We start from the raw sequence: 12,261 nt of genomic DNA, 5'->3' as shown, positions 1-12,261 counted from the left end.
AGTTTCTCTCGCGCCGGCATGGCCTACAAACTTGTATTATTGTAATTTCTATCGTATTATTCACAAGTAAAACTAAATATTTGAAATTTGAAATGTAAAGGGGATAGAGGAACTTATTTACAGTCAAGATAAACTAGGCGGGATCACCAATTCACCATCTCGGTGTATATCTAGTTTCGGTGATCTAAAATGCTTCAAGGCCTGAATATTTCAAATGAGGTGATAGGGAGGAAACCGGCAGTTCGGTTCAAACTTATGTTTCAGAGTGGACGGTACTGGAACCAAATCAGGCATGACATCGAGGAGGCCCACAAATCAGAAGAATATCTCCAGCTGGCAGACCTCGTGCTTCACTGATCCACTTTACGACTCCAGAATTCACTCGCGACCTGACAGCTAGCTTATATACCACCACGGCACCGTCAATCAAGTATTCGCCTCTCCCTTGGCCACCGTTTTAACCAGACATTTAATCTATTTACGGAGAAAACAAACGGTGCCAAACTGCTTTCTTTCATTTTCTGGCTGGGTTCATTATCATGGGTGTTGATGGAACTTGGGTGGCTCAGCTTGATTCATCGGCTGTAAAAATGGGCCCGTGCCGGAGATTTTTATGGTTTGGCCCCAGGAATTGACTGCTCTGTCCAAATTGCACGTTTCTGTAAACTTCTTTCCTTTTCCAGATGACACGTCACCGATCTCATTTCCCCCAACCGAAAGCGACCCCTTTTGGAGGTTTCTTCATCATCATGCTCCACACTCACCGTCGTAACCTGAAATTTTGACCCCTTTATAACCCCTAATCTTTAATACTCATTACATACCAAATTAATTGGTATAGGACACTTCTTCAAGAGGCTGAACGTTTTAAAATATAAAAAATTTTAATTAAAATAAATTTTTATTAATTATAATTATTTAATATTATTCTTTTTGCATATATTTTCCGCTCAATATTCTTTTATCATATTAAATGAAGTGTAATTTTTAAAATTTTTATTTTTATTTTAAAAAATAAAATTATAAAATATATTTAATGAGCTTTATTAGGGGTGTTCACGGGACGGGACGGGACTGAAACACCCCCATCCCGTGTCCCATCCCGAAAAAAAAAATCGGAACTGAATTTTGGTCCCGTGTTCCATCCCGTCCCGAAAGTCGTCCCGTCCCGTTAAGAGTCGGGACGGGACTGGGACAAGATCAGGACATCCTGCCGTCCTGATAAATGAAATAATATCAAAAAAAGATCTGAACAATAACGTTCAATAAAATTTTAAATCATATAATTTATTAAGTTTAAAATCAAAACAACACAAGCACATAAATAACAATAATTTAAAATCAGTTATTGAATTATATTAATCACAACTACATATTATAATAATATTCATTAAAATTTTAAATCATATAATTTATTAAGTTTAAAATCAAAATAACACAAGCACATAAATAACAATAATTTAAAATCAGTTATTAAATTATATTAATCACAACTACATATTATAATAATATTCATTAAAATTTTAAATCATATAATTTATTAAATTTAAAATCAAAACAACACAAGCACAAATAACAATAATTTAAAATCAATTATTAAATTATATTAATCACAACTACATATTATAATAACAAATACAAGTGATATTTATGCTATAAGATTAGCAACAACAGGCAAGTCAAACACAATATCAAAATATTTGTTCTTCTACTTTAATGAAGATGTACTAAGCTAATTACTCTTCTAAAAATAAGCAAGAAATATATTATAAATAAAATTTATTAAATAGATAGATATAAAAATAAATTATATTAATATAATTAATATATTATAAAGAAAGATATCACCATGTTTACTCCATGCCATTAAAATTATTAATATAAAAAAACTTTAATTTTAAATAAGAATTGCAAGTATTAAAATTATAATTGATATAATTAATATAAATATAAATTATATTAATATATTTAATATATTTAAAATAAAAAATAATATATATAATATTCGGGACGGGACGGGATGTCTCGATAGTAATCCCATGTCCCGTCCCGTCCCGAATCTCTTTTCTGTCCCATCTCGTAAAATTCCGTCCGATTATTTTCGGACCGAGACAAGACCCGTCCTGATATGATCGGGACAATATCGGATCAGTCGGGACGGGTTCAAACTGAACACTCCTAAACTTTATTAATATATAAAATTTTATTTAAAAATATTTTATTATTTAAAACGGAGGAAGCACATTCGATCTACCACCGCTATTAAATAAATTGCATTATCTTTTTTCCAGTTTTTTGTCTCTTGTTATTTTTTCTCACAAGTCTTTTTCCTTTTTCAGCCTGATCTTAGAATAGGTTTTTCCACGCAAGTGAGCATGTTTGTGCGTGTTCAAATTTTTGCGGTGAAAGTCATGCTCCATTCTTCATCAATTTACTTTTTCGCGATAAAATTAAAATTTCACATGCATTATACAAAAAGTTAAATTATTCGATTATAATACGAAAGGCAAAATTATTTGATTATAATTACAACACATGAACATACTCTTTCAAATCACGATATAAGTTACTTTCTAAAATTATATATGGACCCAAAATATATGATGTTGAATAAATTTTATGTCTTTTTTTACCATTTGTACCTTTTTTTTAACATTTAAATGTTTGATATTTAAAGACTATGCATGTGTTATAAAGAAAATTTAAAAATATAAATATAAACATATGAATATTTTTAGAAAAATCAGATTTTGACTAATATTTTTTAAAAACATGAATTAATTATTAATTATTAATTATTAATAACATATGCCCTCTCTGTTTAAAAATATAAGACATTTTTTAAAGAGTTAGATATTAAAAAATATAAGGCATTTTTAGTCTTTCGACGTATAATCAGTAACTTTTCTTAAAAAAAGTGTCTCTATTGATGAATAATTTTATATTTGTTGTAATAGGTGTTTAATATGGGTAAATATAAAAAGACAGAATTATTTTAAAAGTAGGTAACTACTTTATTAGAGGGTGAGATTTTGTTAAAAATACCTTATATTTTTTATGAAGGGAGTATCATGTTTTGGGTAAAGTATATAACTAAATCCACTCACTCATTAGTCATGCTAGAATAGTTACCATGGGTTTCTCAATTCAAACACAGACTTGGTGCTTATTTGAATTTGCATCTAAAATCAATTATTTAGACCATAACCATGATTTTGATGAAAAAACACCCAAACACCTGCATTTTCCATAATCCATAATTAGGATGAAAACTACATTCTTGCCACATCTGGGGGCACGTAGTTTTTCAATTTTAATTATATAGTCATATGTGTTTATTACTGTGTAATATCTTGAAGAATTTAACCCTTAATTAGTTGAGTAAATGAAAATTTATTAAGTAGATTAACGTGGTATGTTGTCACGAGTGTTTCAGGTTGCAATTTCAACCCTGGGATTTAGTCTGGAGCAAAGTTAAGCCACCCGAATATCAAAAGGTAAGAAAAATAAAGAAAAATGATTTTGTGCCACATGTTCTGGTGCACAAGCAACTAGAAGGCAGGAGCATCTTCTCTGTACCACATACCGCGACGTATGATACAAATTCTATAGAAATAAGTCACAAAAACAAAAAGAAAACAAAAGATACACAAAGGAGACGTAAAGAGCTCTACTGGGGCTTAAGGTTTGGAAGCATTGAGAATATTGTAGAACTTTCAAATACTATAGGAAAGTTTTTTAACCTTAAATCTCTCTCCTCTCTTGCATTTTTTTTTTATGTTGGGAGTTAGGGTTTGGTTGAGAAAGATAATTTTTGATTCATAAATGCCATGAGTCGAAATCTCATTGACTTAAATAAGGTTAATGAGAATTGTTTAGGTGCTTTAAACTTTGTGAAGAGTAAATAATGTGTTTTTGATGGTTGATGGCCATTGACGCTCAAAAATCCACCATTAATGTGGTAGATGAGAGTTGAAAAATACCATTGATGGTTGCTTTAGAGCTCAATGAAGTTGTTTTGACATAATGGGAGTTAGTGAATCCAATGGATAAGTCTAAAAAAGAGAGATTATCCTAATAGGAGTTTTGAAAGTATAGTGATAGACATTAAAAATTATCTGAAAAAGGGATGCTAAGTATATATATTGTGGTTAAATGTAGAGTAAGCCTATTTAGCACCATTTAAGCTTTGTGAAGATTTCAAAGTGTGAATTTAAGGGGTAAACTTTTAACCTCTCAAAAGTTTAAGGTAACCAAAGAAATTATTTCTTGTGCTTTTATGTATTAATTGATTTATTGAGTTATATTTGATAATTAAAATGTGTAAAATTGAATGAAATGCAAATATAACATGACTTACTTGAAAATCTACTATAATGATCTTGTAAGTTCAATGACATGTTTTCTTGAGAGTTCAATGATGTGATTTGTTAATAGAGTTCAAAGATTTTTTGTTAAGTAAAGTAGAGTTTAATGATTTGATGTGCGAAAAGTTCAATGAAATGATGTTTGTAAAGTTCTATGATGTGTTATATTTAGAATTCAACGAATGTGTTTAGTGAGGAGTTTGATGATACAAACTAAAGAGGAGTTCAATAACCTAGTTATGTATGTCCATGTGATGTTCATATATGAGTTAAATACAATGATGGTATTTTGCATGCTTGTATTTTGAGTAGATACATGCTTTGAAATGTTGCATTATTATACATTACATGATTATGAGAGGTGAGAGTTCACCTAAGAAGAAGAGTAGAAAATTAAAATTCACATGGTAAGGCTACCATCAGAGCTCGATGGTTTGCCTAGATATATTTATCACCCCACTTATTCAATGAGGGACTCAAACCTAATTAGTTTTTCACTTATTTAACGAGAAAAAGTAGTCTAAGAAGAATAATACCTCACAATATGAGAAATGGGAGAAATCGTGAATCACAAGTGAGATAAGCAACCTTAACTAGGTAGCCCTTCGTGCGAAAATGGCTAGGGAAGACTCAATTCATAGACAATCTCGATGTATTATCGCTCACGGTTTCATGTCAAATGCATAAAGATAATATAAAGGAGGTGTGATCATGCATATAGTGATAAAAAGGCATACAGTTATTTATATTGTGACCCTAGTGATGAAAGCCATGTGATCAGTCCTATATCTATATGAAATTGTGTCATTTAATCATTATCTCATGATTATATGCTACTATGAATGAGAAATGTGAATGGTGTTCTCGAGCATGCTAAATGATTTGAGAATAATATCTTTATCACTTGCATTTAAATTGATTGACATGCATTAGTATAAGTTACAGGAACCTTGATTATTGAGTAGTTGTACTCACCTCATCATCTTTAATATTGTAGGAACTAACTCAACGGGACAAGACAGATAGAAACAATCTGAGGCATAAGATTACTATCCTATATGTAGGCATCATTTTCTTTTTTATTATTAACGTGTACAATTTTTCATGATATTGCCAACTCAGAAAAACTTATGTCTTTAGTTTGCTTACACGATGAGATTGTGGTATTATATTATGTATTTTGAGCCCTAAGATTATATATGTATTCATTGTGATTAGAAAAGAGCCAAAATACTAGTACAAATGAAAAGTGATTTAAGCATGCAATTTATCTTGATGTGGTACAATGATTTATGAGATTATGACTCCCTCTTTTCTTTTTGAAATTAAATGATTGAGCATTGAAAATGTATTGAAATTGTTATTTGTAAGATGTGGTATACTGCACAAGTCCGTTTTGGTGTTTTGAGTGTAGTTTAGGGTGTAAATTTGATTTTTGGGCATTTAATATGTGAATTGGGCACCTAAGTTGTATAGTAAGATTGAAAGGGAATGAATTTTTGAAATGGGTGTTTAAATTTTGATATGGAAATGTTATAATTGTGAAATTAATGCCATTAGTTATTGTTAGGAAAAAGTTTTTTATAAACACCTAGATCACTTCAATCAAACATCGGATGAAGAAACGTGACATGTCAAAAATTTGCCCCTGTTATTGTAAAAAATATGCAATGCGCCACGACACGTGACGTAGAGGCAACATGCCGTAGCATACATCACACAAGCCACGGCATAATGTCTATTTTCCTACACTATCTTGTTATTCATGCTCATTGTGCAAATGCTTAAATTGTTAAAGAATTCATGCTTCGGCATACATTTAATTATTTTGATTTTGAATTGTAAAGGAATATTACAGTGTGTTGATTTTGAAAATTTATGATCCCTATTTTGTAAAAACTTATATATACTTGATAATTCTATTAGGAGTAATCACTTGATTATCTTAAATATGGAGTTAGTTGGAGATTAGTAAGAAAGACTTTATAACAAGTTAGAAAATTTTTACTTACAAAATATACTTGTAAACCATATCTCCTTATTGTGTTATTGTGGTTTCTCGTGATCTGATCGCCCATGCGTCAATTTGATATTCATTTTCTGTTAACTCAAAATTTTATTTTTTATTTTTTGTGCTCAATGGCAATTTGTTTGGTTATGAGGAAATTAGCAGCATCAAACTTTTGAAAATTTATTCTTTATCGGCAAGTAACGGTCGTGTCCTCCTCGAGCCATATTTAAAAAATAATTTCCGGCACAAAAAAAATGATTAAATGTGTTGTTTAAGGAATCAACAAATTTTTTTATTTTTGGCGAAAAGAACACAATTTTTATAAATAAATAAATAATTAATTTTTTAATATTTATAAATTTTTGCCAAAATATTTTTTTCCAGTCAATATGAATAGTTAAATACTAAAAAATACACACTAAATGTTTTGTATTCGGTAAAAAATACCAAATGCTAATGTTAATATAATTTAAACTTTTATAATTAATCAAGTATAAAAGTTAAGTTGAATAAATTTAATAATATTAGTACGTACAACTTCATCAATATTTTAATTTTTAAAAAATAATATCTTTTATGATAATTTATGTAATTAAAATTGACTTCAACCAAATCATCTAAACATGCCCAATTTTATTAAAATTAAAATTAATTTTAAAAAATAATATTCAAATATGATCACTTTATAATATAATCAATTATAATAAAAACAAATCACATTAATAATTTTTTTATAATTAATTATGTGCAACCAAAATCTAAAGGGGCGCTTGGACATCCCTATTTCTGTCACTTTCCCTAGTTGCTTCGGGGGTTTTCCTTATCTATTATTATCGCGGTCTGCATCCAGAGCATGTTCCGTGTGAGCATTTTTAAATTCGTTTCATAGACTTGGAAAGTTAAAATAGTGCAATATAATCCAAACACTTCAATTTCCATTTCCAATTAGCGGAGAGAGAGAGAGAGAGAGAGAGAGAGGCGAAATTCATTATTTCCGAACGGATAAAGACGAGGGCGACTTCTTAATCACGCAGCGTTTAAATTTTGAAGAATACAACTTTGTAAAGAAACCACCTGTTTCATGGTGCAAGTTAATTAAAAAAAAAAAGCCCTGAAGATTAGTTTGAATACGTACGAAGGAAAAAATTATTTAATTTACAAGACTCAGTCGTTAGAATTGGGAGAAATGTTGGATTTATTCGCAATTGTTTTTGTTTTATTATTATACAGAATGTATTTTGAAAATAAAAAAAATAATGAAAACATATAATTTTTGCATTTGTCTTTGTTTTAAAACTACGTTACTGAACATATTTTTAAAAGCAGATTATCAAACAAGCCTATTAATTTCATGTTATTTGATCCTTTTACCATTTCGTTCATCTCTATCGCCAACGGCCATGCACGCAACACCTAACAGGGTCAGCTTCCCCCTCTAAACCATTACTTCTTTAGCGCCTCTCCTAATCATTGAATGATGTCTCGATCGTCTGAATTTAATTTTAACAACTAACTAGATTTATGCCCCATGCACTGGAAGAGTTTAGTTTTTGAGAATAAAAATAGATATAAATATTAAAAAATACTTTTATATAGATATAGATACTCTTTTTGCTTAAAAATATAAGATATTTTTAATTAAATTTCACTTCTAATAAAGTGATTGTTTGTCTTTAAACAAATCCTTTTTTTTTCGTTTCACATTTACCCCTATAGGATGTTTTATTCTAAAATAAATACAAAATAATTTATTTAATATGGATAATTTTTTAAAAAATAATTACCCCTTAAAAAACTAAAAATACTTTACATTTTTAATATTCAACTCTTTAAAAAATGCCTTATATTTTTTAATGAAGAGAATATATAAAAAATGCTTTAAATATTTAACACCTATTATTTTACTAAAAATATTATATTCACCATCAATTTTTAATACAAAATCCTATATGATCTCTTAAAATATAAAAAACTTATTATTTTTTACACCTTGTTTAAATTTTTAAAATTTTTAAATGTAGGCCCCACTCATAACTTTTTTTGATAAACAGACCCACTCATATTTTTAATGGTAGGTCCTATATTACTTTTTTAAACCACACTTTTTCAATTTCTTAAAAATCAAGTTTATTAAAATATCATACTCCCTCTTTAGAACTTCAATTCATATCGAGTTTAAAATATCTAAACTTATAAAAATTTATAATTGAGCATGACTCTTAACACTTTTAATTTTCAGGTTTATTTAAATTAGTTTAACTACCTCAAATTATTAAAAATTATTTTATTTTATCTTTCTCTTTATTGAATCCATACATTGCATCTTTGAATATTTTTTTTGGCTACTTTATATATTTATTTTTTAAAAAAAGTACAAAATAAATACATTTAAATAATAAAAAATTAATTTTTGATAATTTAAATGATTTTTGGATACATTTATATTAAATAAGGGTATTTTAATTTAACATACATGACTTAATAGTCAACTAATGGTTAGATGAATGAAAATAAAATCTTAAAAATAAAGGGAGGGCATGTATTTCATAACCATTCATACTAAAAAATATTCATATAGGTTTCAAAAAATAAAAAAAAAGTATTATTAATTAAAAAAATAGATAAAATATTTTTTGTTTTCAAGTATAAGTTTTGCATGTACCGTATCTATTTGATTTTTTTTTAAAAAATGTTAGATTTATTAAAATAAAATAAAAATGCAAAGTCGGACGGTACTGCCATCCGACGCCACCAAATTTTGTTTTTTTTTTTTTTTTTTTGTTTTTAAAAAAGTCCATCCGACAATGTTGCAATGGCAGAAGGTTAAAAAAAAAAAAATGAAGGGAAAGACTGCGGACATTTTCAAAAAATCACTGTTCATCAGGCATATCAAATTTATGTAGGTATAGCCGTATAGGCTCCTAATCATTTAATGATGTCTCAATCATCCAGGTTAATTTTAACTGATAATATCCAAAGCTTTTAAAATTTATTTTAATTTTTATTTTATATTTATTAAAATAAAAATTTAATGAATCTAGTCATCACCAAACTGAAAAAATCACATTTAATTTAAGTAGTTTTAATTTAATATTAATTTTTTTATAATTTTCATAAATTGACTATTCATATAGATAATTTTATAATTCTAGTATGGTTTGTTTATAATTATAGTTTTTAATTTTTAAAATACAATATTAAAAATCAATATAATATTCTAATTGGCATCTCCCGGATTTTTTTAATTACAATTTAGAAATTTTTGACTTGAACTATCCAAAATAAATCTTTACAGTCAATTTATAAAAATATTAAAAATTAATATTAAATTTGAGCCATTTAAATTAAATACAAATTATGCATATTGATACTGACCAGCTTTATTGAAAAAATTAGAATTCTTTTATTTTAATAAATATAGAATAAAAAATTAAATTTAAAGGCTTTAAGTTTGAATTGTTCAAGTTTTCTAAACAGTCCAGGTTTACAGGAGGCTCAACGGATGGATTGCTCGGAGAAGAGAAGCTGACTGCATTCCTAACTTGGCATGGGAATTAAATAAATGAATTTAAATCTTTTAATGTTGATTATTTATGTGATTTTTTCATCATTTTATTATTTATTATAAAACATAAAATCTTAAGATTTTAGAAGGAAGATGAATTCTATAAAACACGCGCATTCTCAATTTTAAAGAATTTAAATATTTCCCTGAGAGAGCAGGGTCTAGCAAAGTGCTAACTCTTCAATGCTTCTTTCGGTCCTGTTTATCATGTGGAGAGAGGAATTTTTTTTTTTTACTGTATTTATAAATCATCTCATTAAATTTTCATTATAAATTTACCTATTTGACTTCTATTGAATGTTAAAAAAATAAAATATATTATTAAATTATATATAGTGTTTAATAAATATAAATTTAATAATAAATTATTAAATTTTTAAATAGAGTTAATAAATTTTAATAAAATATATTAAAAACATTTTATAAATAGGACTTGGAAAGTAATGTTTTATCCTCTCCGCTTAACCTTAATTTTTAACAAGACTGGAAATGTACGTGTGTTGCATGAGCTGCGTTGTCGTGTAAAGCGATATAGTCGTGGACCAATAAATAATTGTCTCAGATAATCAAACACAAAAAGTTGGCAAAAAAAAAAAAAACCACAAAAAACCTGAATCACACGGCTCCAAATGCAGTTTCGCAGTAGAAATCTTTATATCGCTAAAGGAGCTGAAAAAATATTTGAAACCTTGCAAGAGAATAAGTGCGTGTTTGTAACTTAAAATGTATTGAAACTTTCACGCGAAACTTTGTTTTTGTATGATATTATTTGAAAAGTAAAACAAGTAAAACGATCTTGAGATTCAAACCCCCCAAATACCTGCTTAAGTAAAAAAAGTATTTACTAGCATCAGCTTTAGCCAGTATTATTTATATTTAATGTCGTCTACTCGCATTCGATTCTTTATTTACTGTGTAGTTGATATTCACTGTGATCTGAATGTTTTCTTCACATAATTGCACACCAGTTTTTCAACACGGCATTTTTATAAGGGTGTCAACCTATGATAAGGCCATTACAATTTCTAAACAAGAACCGTGCGGTATGGATGGGCATTTTTATGAGCTCCTGTGCGTGTGGCATGAGCGTGCGTGAGGAGAACTTTGGGCACAACAAATTCCAAATTGAACCCAACAATCAAACTACTCCTCCGCTTCTATATACAAATATATATATACATATATATATCATAAAATTTAAAAAAATAAATCAACTATAATAATTATATTTAAAAATAAAAAAATAAAATATCATGCGTTAACCAACACAAGTACACATTACTTGTCTTATATTAATATAAATTATAAAGAATAATTTAAAAAATATATAATAAATACTTATTACATTAGGTGATTTTGTTTACAAAAAATATAAATTAAAAGTAGTAATTTTTCTATTAATAAAAAATGAAGGGACTATCAATTAATAGGAAGGCATGTCCCCGGTACTAATTGTTATTTTACATTTATGTTGTTCTGCTTCTTATTCCCTGGCTGACACGACAACCTCGCGTTTTCACTTTACACGTCCGCAAGTGAAAAATTCATGGCCTACAGCGATGAGCAGCAATTATGGGTGCGCGAGTGCGCTTCTCTTACAAAAAAGGGTTTGGTCAGGGATAATGTAAAGAAAAAAAAAAAAAAAAGAGTAAAGTATTCGTCCAATACAGCAAATAAACCAAAAAAAAAAAATCAATGGTAATAATAAAAATACCAGATAAAGATAATAATAAATGAGATAGAAAGGTGAGGTAGAGTGAAGGTAGGGCGGCGGCGTACAGGCGTTGACTGGCGAGGCCGGGGGACGGTGGGAAAGGAGGAATGGTGTGTGACGGTATGCAGTTTAAACGTGGGAGGAACCGAGGAAGTGGGTAGTGGGGGCCATCGCGCGAGTGATGGATCGAGGAAGGCAGCGGTGGACCCCACTTGTCACGTGGTGGGCCGCACCGCATTATCTGTGTTGAGGTGGGTTTCGTACAGCTGTCAGATAGGCATTGCTTTGTAAGCGGGGCATTGACCAATGGGACTTCTGGCACGATTTCTCATAAATTAGCACGGCACGAGGTTTTTTTACATGTGAGCCTGTGACCCCCCACGGCCCCACCTCCCTTTTTCTCACGATCACGTGCTGATCCTCCTCCTCGACTCTTTCCAAATTCCAATTCTCTCCGGTCATGCTGATGTGTCGTCGGCAATGAGATTCTCCAGGTTTGAAAAACAAAAGCGTAAATATTAGCTCCTTTCGAAAAATAAAATAAAATTTACATACAATATGACATAAATCATGCCCATCCATAACTTAAAAGAAAATGATGACA

The sequence above is a fragment of the Prosopis cineraria genome, unplaced genomic scaffold, assembly GCF_029017545.1.
Source record: "Prosopis cineraria cultivar Desert tree isolate PC_DT_omini unplaced genomic scaffold, ASM2901754v1 PC1, whole genome shotgun sequence".
In the NCBI taxonomy this organism is placed as follows: Eukaryota; Viridiplantae; Streptophyta; class Magnoliopsida; order Fabales; family Fabaceae; genus Prosopis; species Prosopis cineraria.
The sequence above is the reverse complement of the archived record's forward strand: the minus strand, read 5'-3'. Positions refer to the sequence as shown.